Consider the following 12,008-nt stretch of genomic DNA (forward strand, 5'->3'; position numbering starts at 1 on the left):
ACGTCATATGATTTAATTCAATTATTGTTTTGATCGCTTAAACCAGCGGTCACCAAGCTTTTTTTTCTTTTTTTTTTTTTTTTTTTACTGCGGGCCGGATAAAGCAAAGAATGACGAACGCGCGCAACATTATCATTCTATTCAATACTTGCAAGCTAGAACGGAAGCTCTGGGAAAAATGACGAAAAACCAAGTTTGTTAATTCTGGGTGATGCGCGTACAATGAACAAAAACAAAAGTAACCAACATGTTTATTTACTAAAACATTATCAAAGAAAGCGCAACAGCAAAAAAAAAAAAAAAAATAGTTAGATTAGACATAATGTGCACACATAACCGAATCTTACAAACTAAGCAGCAAAAAAGTTTAGTGAGATTTGTTAAATTGACGTGTAGCTTTCAAGATATCAATATTTGGTTTAAAATTGCTGCATCCAATCAAAAGAATTGCTTTCAAAGTTTCCTGTTCTATACGTTTTATCAAGCAAATTCAAGTACCGTCTGTGGGCCAAATGAACTGACGTCGCGGGCCGGATCTGACCCGTGAGTCGTAGTTATGTGACCCCTGACTTAAGCAAAACGTTTTGCATTAGTGTTTAAAATTCATTTTACTGCCCTTCGTGATTCTGATTTGATTTTTAAAAAGTTGCCACCCATTTTTAAAATATAAGCTTTAAAAAAAAAAACAGAAAAAAAAAAGAATGCTTGTTAAGATGGAATCGTCAGGTCGGTTTTTTTTAAATATATGGTTTTAAACAAACAAAACAGTACTTATTTGTCATGTCGAAAAGAGTAATATATAAAAAAAAAATTACGAAAATTAATTGAGTAGAACAACTGCGATTGTGCTTTTAGTTTTAAAAAAGTCTATCGCTATGGTCTAAAACAGTACGTCAGCCATTAAAGTGGCGAAAAGGGAGATAAGTATATGCCCTGCGTTCGCAATCTTCAAGGTGTTGATATCTAAGGAAAATGCAATTTCCCACAATTTTTCGTAAAAATTACTTTTAATTATAAATAATTTTCTACTTGATGAATTTTCGTAATTTTGGGATATATTACTATTTTCGCCATAAGAAAGTACTGCTGTTTTTGCTTAAAACCACATATTTTAAAAAAAAAAAATCGATATGTCGACCATCTTAACAATCACATAAAATAGCTCTCCCACCGTCCATACTAACACTTAGGCAAATTGATTGTTTTTTTTTTGTTTTGTTTTGTTTTTTTTAAATTTTATGATAAACTTATTAAATAAGATTGTAATAAAATAAAGGTAAAAATAAATCCACATAAAAATTACCAAAATGTCAACGTTTATTTGTAATTTTTATCCTGTTTTCACATGAAACTTATGAAATGAAATGGTTATTATTTAAAAGTTTTAGTTTCAAGTGTTTCAAGTAGTGAACTTTTCGAAGCGATAACGAGCAAGCAAAGTCAACTAATTTATAACAATTTCGTCATTAGATTTAACAAACAAACAGAAAAGACTGCGTTTTTTTTTTTTTTTTTTTTTTTTTTTTTCATTTTCAAGACGCTGCACTGATAGCCATTTACTCCATGAAAATAAATGTGTTTTAATTTCCTGTTTCAATCAAATAAATTATTTTGAGTTAAATGGCTTTTTATATCTTTTGTGTAGCATTTTTTTAAACTGTTCTATGCAAAATATTTCTCCCTTGTTCATCCACAAACATTTTAATTGTTATTTATCTTCACTACTAGTAAACAGAACCTCATACAACGACCTGTATAGACGGCTAGTTTTTACTGTATCATTGTTGGAGCGACTTCAGTTTAGAATCCCCTCGTCGCCAGTGTTGTGGTCTTGCAGGCTTGTAATAATCAAGAGAACACAGTGATATAGTTAAAGAAAAGGTGTATTAGCAAAATTATGCCATAGAAGTACACGTTATTATTATGGGGACCATAACTGCCACAGATAATAACATGTTAGATATAACTATATTTATAGTCTCTGGGTAAGTACATTATTTCAAAATAGATAGATGAACTCACCTCATAAGAGTAATTATATTATTTGTTTTTATATTTTACTATGCTTCAGAACTAGTTTTGCTTTCAAAAGTTAAAAAAAAAAAGCTAAAATCGAAACCAAAACACTTTGCGCCCCAGTCGAGTTTCTTACCGTTTGAACAATCGACAGATAGATTAAAAAAAAAAAAAAAGAAAAAAAAAGATTTAAAATTAAACCATTTAAAGCTATGGATGGATTTGCGCATGTGCAAAAGTAATAGAAATATATCGGCAAGTTGCAATGAACATTTTGCATTTCAACTTACTAACATATTTCTGTACGTGTTATTCATCCATACGAACAAAGATTTTACTCATTATCGGTTTAACTAAATATGTACGCCCAAAATTATTCTCGATCAATGTACGACTAACTGATTCTGCTGCTTGTCATATAGAAACAACGTATAAAGTTGCTTGAATCAGCAGGAGCCGAATCGGACATTTAGTCGTGCCGGATTTTTATCGTACATAAGGGGGTTTATTAAAATTGTACGACTAAATTATGTACGATTATTTGCTCCTGCTGCCCATTTGCTATTAAAGCAAAACGGACGAACTACTGGGTTTGTCAGCGTAGATGGAATTAATAATTTTATAATTTACATAAAAATTAATAATTTTATTATATCATAATTAGGATCATTTAATTCATTTTTATGCAAATTATAAAATTATTAATTCCATCTACTAACTAACTAACTAATGAATTAATTTTATTCAAACAATTTTCACTACATAAATATATGCAAATAATAGGGGGGAAATAAGTTCAATCCACCGACTGACACCCTTTCTAACTCAACAATAAACAACAACATATGCAAATAATAAATAAAATATTTATCAATATTCAAATTTTATTTTTAGCTGCAATATTTTAAGTCTAAAAAATTCTTATTTTTTACTTTACTAGAATATCTTGTTCTTTACTTTTCCAGGTTGAATTTCTTGTCCTTTACTTTTCCAGGTTTAATAAAATCTTAAGAATATTACTTTTCATGCACGCATTTTTCCATATAATCCATGATTTTTCCAGGCATTGCTATTGTATTAATATATAAATTTATAATATTTATTAATGATTGTCAAAAAAAATTAGCTCTCAAACACACATTTATGCAATATTTATCATTCAATCACAGTAGTTTCGAGCCAGGGTCTCTACCAAGACTGCGGTTCATGAATTCGTGATCTGTATAGAGCGTAAACTAACAAAAAAGAAGATTGCACTCGGTGTCTTTTTAGATATTGTTGGAGCTTTTGACAACATACCCTTCAGTAGTATGTTCAAGTCGCTACTAGAACTCAATGTGCCACCAGTACTCATCCGATGGATTGAGTATATGGTGAGGCATAGAACAGTTTAAGTAGAACTACTGAGGGCAACTGTTAAAAGGGAACTAGTTAAATGAAACCCCCAAAGTGGGATTTTATCACCTTTACTATGGAACTGTATGCTGAATCCTCTTTTAAAGGAGTTTAAAAATAGGAATATTTATGCCCAGGCTGATGCTGATGACACCACAGTGCTGGTCGCGGGTTCAAAAGCATCATTGGTCAGATGCATTGCCAAAATGGCATTAAATATTCCTAATAAATGGTCTAATCGAAATGAATTAGAATTCAGTAGCCGTAAAACAGAAATGGTCTTGCTTACATATAAAAGGAATTGCCAACTTGGTGACCTTTTTCTGAGTGGACAGAAATTGAAACTTTCGCAGGAGGCAAGGCTGTTAGGCGTAATCCTGGACAGTAAGCTAACCAGGAAAAGCCACATAGAAAAGATTTCCTCCAAGGCGACTGCAGCCTTATGCAATGCAAACAAATTGTGGGAAAAACCTGGGCAGTTAATGAGGTGGATATACATTGCTATGGTATGTCCCATTTTGTCGTATGCATGTGTTTCCTGGATCCGCGGGACAGAGAAACTGTACTTGAGGAAGAAACTCCAGAAGGTACAAAGACTTGCTTGTTTAATGACTTCTTCAGCATATCCGAGCACACCTACTGGAGCATTGGAGATGCTGTTGAATATCCCTCTGATTAAAGAATTCCTGAAGGCAGAAGCGATATGGGGATCCTATAGAATAGATCTCATGGGTCTGTGGTGGTCAAGATCTGTTGGGACTACTGGAAAAACAAAGAGTCACATGGATTTGTGTAATGAGGCTAGGAAGGAACTACCGCTCTTGCATGTGCCGGGTGACCTTATGACTAAAACCAGATCATTTGAAAAGCATTTCACATGTATGGTTTATGACAGAACAGGCGCAAGAGATTATGAAAAAGAGCTGGAAAGCAACGTAATCAAATGCTATACTGATGGATCTAAAATGAATGATAGGATTGGTGCGAGTGTTTATATAGAATACTCAAACCACCTCACCTGTCAAAAATCTTATCTTGGTAAACTGAGGACGGTCTTCCAGGCAGAAGTCTTCACCATGCAGGTATCATCGGATACAACACCAAACACCAGTCATGAGCTGGCACGATTGGATGTGGTACCAAACACCACCGCTGTCTTCACCGAAGAGCAGGATCTCAGATCTAAGTCTGACAAGTCAGCTCTAACATTCGGTAAACATCACGACAAAAACCGAAGAAGGAGAGATAGCGCATGTTTAAGGCTTTTGAATCTGAGGTTCTGATCATGGAAGAGGTTCAGCAACAGGAAATAGCTATCCTTTCAGATAGTCAGGCAGCTATTAAAGCATTGGAGAATAGTATGGTAAGATCCCAAACCGTACTGTGCTGCATTGAAAATCTAAACCATCTAGGAAAAGAAAACCGCATATCTATTTCCTGGACCCTGGTCATGAAGGGATACAGCGCAATGAGGAAGTGGATAAAATGACAAAAGAGGGATCAGAACTTCTAATAGAGAGCCCTGAACCCGTTGCTCAAGTCCCGTATGCTACCTGTCTTTCTAGCATCAGAGAGTGATCTACGAAACACCTAAAGGAGGCGTGGAACAAAAGGATAGACTGTAAAAATACAAAGGATAACGTTGGTTGGGTATCTACCTGCCCATGTAAACGTATCCTAAGTCTCACCAGACAATAAAAAGATCAGGGCACTGTAATCTCGAGAAACACAAGAAAATCATAGATCTGGCATCATTACCCACGTGCCCGAAATGTGGTGAAGAGTATGAAACACCAGAACATCATGTATCTGTGTGTAAAGGTTACAAAGGACTTTGATTAGCACACCTAAGCTCAACAACACATTCAATCAGGTCAGTGGTTGATAGGCTGAACATTATTTGTTGGCTACATATACTGCTACATATCTCAAGCAGGCAGCAAGACTTGTAGAGTATAATTGATATCCAGTTCAAATAAATAACCTACAGTGAATAATCGCAATGGGCCTATTTACAGGCCTTCGCGAAGTGTCTGTAAGGACCAAAACTTTATAGGAAAGTCCTTCAGACACCACTGGTTGTTAATAATAATATACGTTGAGTCCAAGCCTATAAATTAAGTTCAAGCCTATTGTTTTAGTCCAAACATAGAATTTTTCACATTTTTTCCATGAACAAAAGTACAATGTCAGGCAATTTGGCAGGAAATTTTGTATGTCTTTTTGTGATTGTATTGTCACTGATTTCTTCCCAAACGTCATTTTCATTTTTGATCAAAGCAGTGTAATGTCCTGCTCTGGCAGTTGGTCCTCTATGAATGACAGCAGCTTCTAGAGAAAAATTATTGCCAAAGATTTGCTGCTTCTTTGAACTGAAGTTCATTACGTCACAATTGATTCTTTCTTCAATATTAATATTTAGATTGATTAAAAATCTATTGATTTGAATAATAAGATATTTGAATTCAGGTGGGAATTCAATTCTTGAAGTAACTTCATGTTCTGAATTGAGAGAACATGTATCACAATTTTTCAGAAGAGAACTTTTCATAATTCGATTAATTAAAAATTTGAATTGCTGAGGACCATTTTTTGGTTGCAATAGCAATTCCTCTTTTCCATCAATTGGAAGTTGCACTTGTCTCCCACAACCAGGACTTATGTTGCAGTTGCAAATTTCATTTGTAAAATAGTTGCAATTTTGTTGATGCAATCTAATGCATCTGGCAGTATCAAATTTGGCAAAGATAAATTTTTGTTGAAAGTCCCTTTCAAAATTAAGATACATTTCTTTCCAAAATTCATGAGCACATTGTTGATTTCTATCATTGAATCTTCCACTAATAATTCTTTTCAAATTCGCAACAGAATTTTTATTATGATAAAGAATATTTTTCATTTCTTTTGAAAATTCATTATCAATGCTCAAGCTATTCAAATAATCATGGAAATCAGTCAACTGATTAACTGATTGCACAATTGAATTAACAAAACAATCATTGCTTCTATTGATCAAAGGCATTTTAGGAACCAAATTTGTCAAATTGTTTTGAGTTTTCTTCTCTTTAGTAGTTGGTTCTTCTATTTGTCCTATTTGCAATCGCTTGGTTCTTTTCTTTGGCATATAAGTAGCATTTGCCATACACGGTGGTTGTTTTCTACAAGGTGGCAATGGAGTCAATTCTGGCCTTCCAGAACTAGTCCTCAATCTGTTGTATTCTTCCCAAACAGACTTGTCACACATAATTAATGATCTTGGATCAAAGTCAGACAAATAAACATTGCACAATTTTCTAGCTTTTGAAAGAGCCACATAAGCCATTCCATCAGCAAAAACTTGAGTTCCCAAATCAGCAATAATGCCATCCACACTCATTCCTTGAGATTTGTGAATGGTAATGGCATAAGAGAGTGACAATGGGAATTGATTTCTGGTAATAAATATGCCAGGTGAAATTTCATAATTAGCTTGAATTTTTTTAACAGTAAAAGATTCATTTTTATGATCAAATTGAACCACAATGGATTCAACATTAGTACCTTTACCAATAATATCAGTTACTTTTCCAATAACACCATTGCAATAACCTTTTTCTCCATCAATGTTTGTCTTCAACATCACTTGGGCACCAATGCCAACTTTCAAAATAGTTTCTAATCCAGCTGTTTCTGATGTTTTCTTTGGTTTATTATTTTTAATTGAAACTTTTTTCTTCTTTTTTACATTCTTTTGTCTCATTCCAGAATCAACAGCTGCAATTTCAATAGTTTTAATGCTGTATTTTTTTAGCATTTCATTATTCAATTCATCTACAGCTTCATTCATAGGAAGTATGCAAACAGATTTCAATTCAGAATTGGAAGACAATTCAATAAGTTTATCTGCAATTTCTTCAACTTTTGCTTTTCTACCAGAAAATAAGCATCTTTGTTTAAGAGTGCTTATATCTGAGTCAGAGGGTGAACCAATTTTAATTCTCCCCAAGATTTCACTATAATTGTCTTTGTCATCTTTTTGTCTCATATTAATAATGAGCTCATCATATTCAAAATATTTCCATAATGAGTGTCCACAAATGCCAATTTCTGTTTTTTTGGCATCAAATGCTGTAACTCTTGCAAAAACTGGCTTTTCATTGACAGGTGGCAGTTGCAATAAGTCTTCAAACAATAAAATGTTCATGTTTCCAAATGGATATGTCATTTTATTTGAATTCCCAAAGATTTCATCCAATCTTTTGTGAATGAAAGCCAGCATTAAATGACTGACCATGCTAATTTCATCAATTATTAGTATTCTAGCATTTTCCAGAATTCTTCTCAAAAATTTGACATCATCTTTTTTCAATTCTTTGTAAACAGGAAATTTTCCATGTTGAACACTGATCATGAGAGTGCTATGCAAAGTGTTGCCTTTTATTTGAAAAGCACTCATACCAGTTGGTCCACAAATTATAACTGGCATGGTATCTTTGACATTAACCATTAAAGTAATTTGGTCAGAAATGGTGTCAATCAAAAAGCTTTTTCCTGTTCCACCAACACCAGAAATGAATTTGAGTAGTTGTTTACAGTCTTCACAACTGCATCTAGGAATAGGTTTTTCTTTATTGCAATGAAGTTCTTGTTTTTTTAATTATACTAATAACATTATCATAAATTCTTTTTTGATCAGAATTCAGTTGAGCTTCTTTTTCAGCTACTGATTCTTCTGTGACTTTTCTCTCAACAAAATCATTAACTATTAAATCATTATTATCAAATTCTTGCTCTTCATCAATAATTATTTTTTATATTTCTTAAGAGCCTTCTTTTTCAACTTTAATTTCTAATTGCTTTGCCAACTCTATAGATTGTATGACTTTTTTCTTTATATTTTCATAGTTAATCATTTCAGGTAATTCAGAAGAAAAATATTTAAAAGCTTCTTCATATGTTGTGAAACCATTTAATAAATCATCTTCTTCCTTTCTCGAAGGTTTGAAAAGCATAAGCAAATTGTGAAAATATCTTTCTTTGGTTTCTTTATTTAAAGGAACATATGGGGCCTTGACGACTTTTTCCTTGACTTGCTTAAAGTAACCTTTGTCATTTATCATTTTCATTTTCTTAGCTTCTTCATTGTCAGAAGGTTTAACAGATATCTTTTCATAATTGCTTGCAACTTCATACAAAGAAACTTTTTCCAAAGATGATGGTCGATTTGGATAATAGTTTTCTACCATATTTTCATGAAATATGTTTGTAGAAGAGTCAGGAAGTTTTTCTAAATATTCTTTTGACTTCAATCTATGTCCTCTTTTACTAGGAATATCAGCTCCAACCCAAATGACTTGATCAGATGCACCAAATAAGTGGTGACCCAATAATCTATCAGCACATTCATAAGCTCCAATGTCTCTTTTACCAATTAGTTGAAGTCCTGCTGATTTGAATCTTCCATATTTTGATCTCTTTTCATCCAAATTATCCCAAACACCTTCAGCTTCATTCTTTTCAGCTTTAGTGTGATAACTTGTCACATATCTTGTCAATATCATGCTATCTTCTCCAATATATTGTACATCAATATTGGATTGCCAAATTAATAACAATAAAGGATTATAGTCATTTACAAGTTTTTCATCCACACTTCTCTCTAATTGATACAACTTTTTTATTCCTTTTTCAGTTTTTCTTGATTTTATACATTCACCAACAGTAAAAAAAATTAAAGTTTCCTTCTGACTTAGGAAATCCAAATCGACACTTTTTCACAATATTTTTGCCTTTTCCATATATCCTCCAGCATGTTTTTCTACAAGAATGAACTTGAAATCTTTTAACCAAGTTGTGAAGTGTTGGACTAGAAACTGAACAAGGCATTCTGCAAGTTATGTGTTGATTGATAAATTTTTTAATATCATTAAATGATAGAGGATCTTCAGTATATATAGGTGCTCCTTCCACCCATATTTTCATGTGAACATGGGGAGCTCCTCTTTGTTGATATTCAATCCTCCAAAAATAATGTGCAACTTTTCCAAAAACTAGATTGTCTTTTGCCAAAATTACTTTATTCATTACAGCTTGCAATCTGTGATAAAAATGTTCACTGACTGCAACAACATCATTCACGCACAATGTACTTGTTCTCATAGTTTCAACATTACTTACACCACTGTTCAATTTTTCCAAAAATTCTCTTAAATCTGGCCAAAAATATTCAGCACATGATAAAGTGATAAAAAAGGTAGAAGGGCGTAATTTTTCATCCATTGTGTGCAAATCGGATGCTTTTCTATTCCAAAATTGTTTGGATCCTCTCACATTGGCCATCATCATTGAAAGAGTGCCTTCTAATCTTTTATCATTATTATGAACTTGTTGATTAAATTGAGCCAATGTCATTTGATTGCATTTGAGAGATTTCATAATCGCAAAAATTCCCGAATCCAATGCTCTTTTGTCAGCTTTGTAAACAGAATGAAATAAATACTGAATATTTTTCCTAAATCTTGGATCACAGTGCCTTAATCTGTTTCTGATGTACATATAATTTGGCACTTTTCCATATGGCCTGTTGTAATTCATGCCAAATCTTCCTTTACACAAGATTTTAGGAAAACACATGTAATCCAAATTTGGATTATCATCTTTCAACAAATTTCCTTCAACTTTTTTCATTTTATAAATTTCAATGTCTTTTTCATTTGGTAAAGTCGGATACATTTTTTGAACAGTATGATGTTCATAATATGTATCAGCATCTTTTTTTGATAAATGACTCAAAATGCAATCATCAGATTTAGTTGAACTACCTTGCCCAGTGCATAAAACAACATTATTGAGATCTGATGTTCTGTCAATTTCAATGTCTTTATAGAATGGATTGTTTGCTTTGAGCCAATCCAGTGCATCAAACACATTATCCAATTTGACCAATGATTTCCAAATTTTCTTTTGAGCTGTAGGAATTGAATTAACTATAATTTGTAAAGAATTTTCTTCTTTTGATGGTAAAGTGTTCATCATATGGTTGATTGTATTTTCCATTGGAATTGGCAAATGAGTTGCAATTCCTTTAATAGCAGAAACCATATCTGAACTTGGTCCTTTGTATCTTTGAGGAACAAGTTTTATCACATTAATAAAACATTTCGCTCTTTAAATTAAGATTTTTTCATAAATGTTCAATTTTTCCAACATTTCTGGAATTTCATCCACTCCTAATCCATTAATTGATGCTAATGTAGGGATTTTATTTTTCTTCAAAAACCCTCTACAATTATTGCAAATTTTGCATGGTAATATATAATTTTCTTTAATTATTTCATTAACTTCTTTTTCCCAGTCAGTCCAAACTTTCAAAAATTCATCATATTCTCTTTGTTTGCAAATGTCACATGAATTAATTTTCATTTTTTTCATGTCTTTGTTAAAATTTTTAATTAATGTGACAAATTTATTCACAACATTATTTTCTGAATGATGTTCTTGATTCTCTCTTTGTTGCAATCTTTCTATTAATTTTGAAGTCTTAAGATTATAAAATTCAGAGTCTAATAATTTTTCAAACATTGGCCAATTTCCTTCTAAGAGACAAATATCATAGAGATCCAGCCAAATGCAAACAGCTCTTAATCTATACACATGAGTGACTAAAGTTCTGAGTCTTGGAGTATGTGGTGCCATTCTTCGAAGGAGTTCAAGTCTATTAGTGCAATCCGATTGACCAATGCAATATAAATTGTCATTATGTATGCCAGAACATTCTTCAATATTTTTCATAATTTTGCGAATTTCCAAATATGTCAAATCCGGTGAAATTTGTTTAATAATTTGATGTATTTTTCTAGTTTCAATGAGTCGTGTTTTTTCATAGGGACAGCCATTACTAAAATCACAAGGTCGAGCCAATTCAATTTTTATTTCTTCATTTTCTTCATCATTCACTTTATTTTCATTTTCTTCTACAATATGTTCATTGTTATTATTTGGCATATTTGGTTTAGAAATTTCTGACTTTTTGCACTCACAATCTTCAGTTTGACAATCAAGAGATTCATAATTATGCTTTGCCAAAACTCTTATAAGCACATATTCAACCGAATTTCTTGGAAACAAATAATGTTCATTATTGAATGCATGATACAATTCTTCTCCCCAATAAGTAGATAATAGTCCTTTTTTATCAACTTTTTTGACAAAATTATAAACAGTGTTTGCAGTATTTTTTATATTTTTGAGCATCAAATTTCTAATTCCCAAAGCATTAGAATACATTCCAGTTATTTTATTCAGTCCAATTTTATAATTTTTTCTATAATTTCTTATGTTATTTATCATTTTATTATTGTAAAATAAATAGGATTTTGTCAATTAATGAATGACAATAGCTTTTTTATGAAAAAAGCTAGAAAATTTGTTTAGTTTGTTTCTCCAAGAATAAATTTTCTTCTTATAAATTTTTATCAAACTTTTCTTATCATATTTTTTCATTTTTTGTTCTTCCATTAATTTGTGTTTATTTTTATAATTAGTTTGATAAATTTTCTTTTTCTTTCTAAAAAAGACATTATTCTTATTTTTTAATCTAAAATTTCTTTGATAATCTT

Source organism: Euprymna scolopes, chromosome 7 (assembly GCF_053919585.1).
Source record: "Euprymna scolopes isolate OS-2025 chromosome 7, ASM5391958v1, whole genome shotgun sequence".
NCBI classification, from domain to species: Eukaryota; Metazoa; Mollusca; class Cephalopoda; order Sepiida; family Sepiolidae; genus Euprymna; species Euprymna scolopes.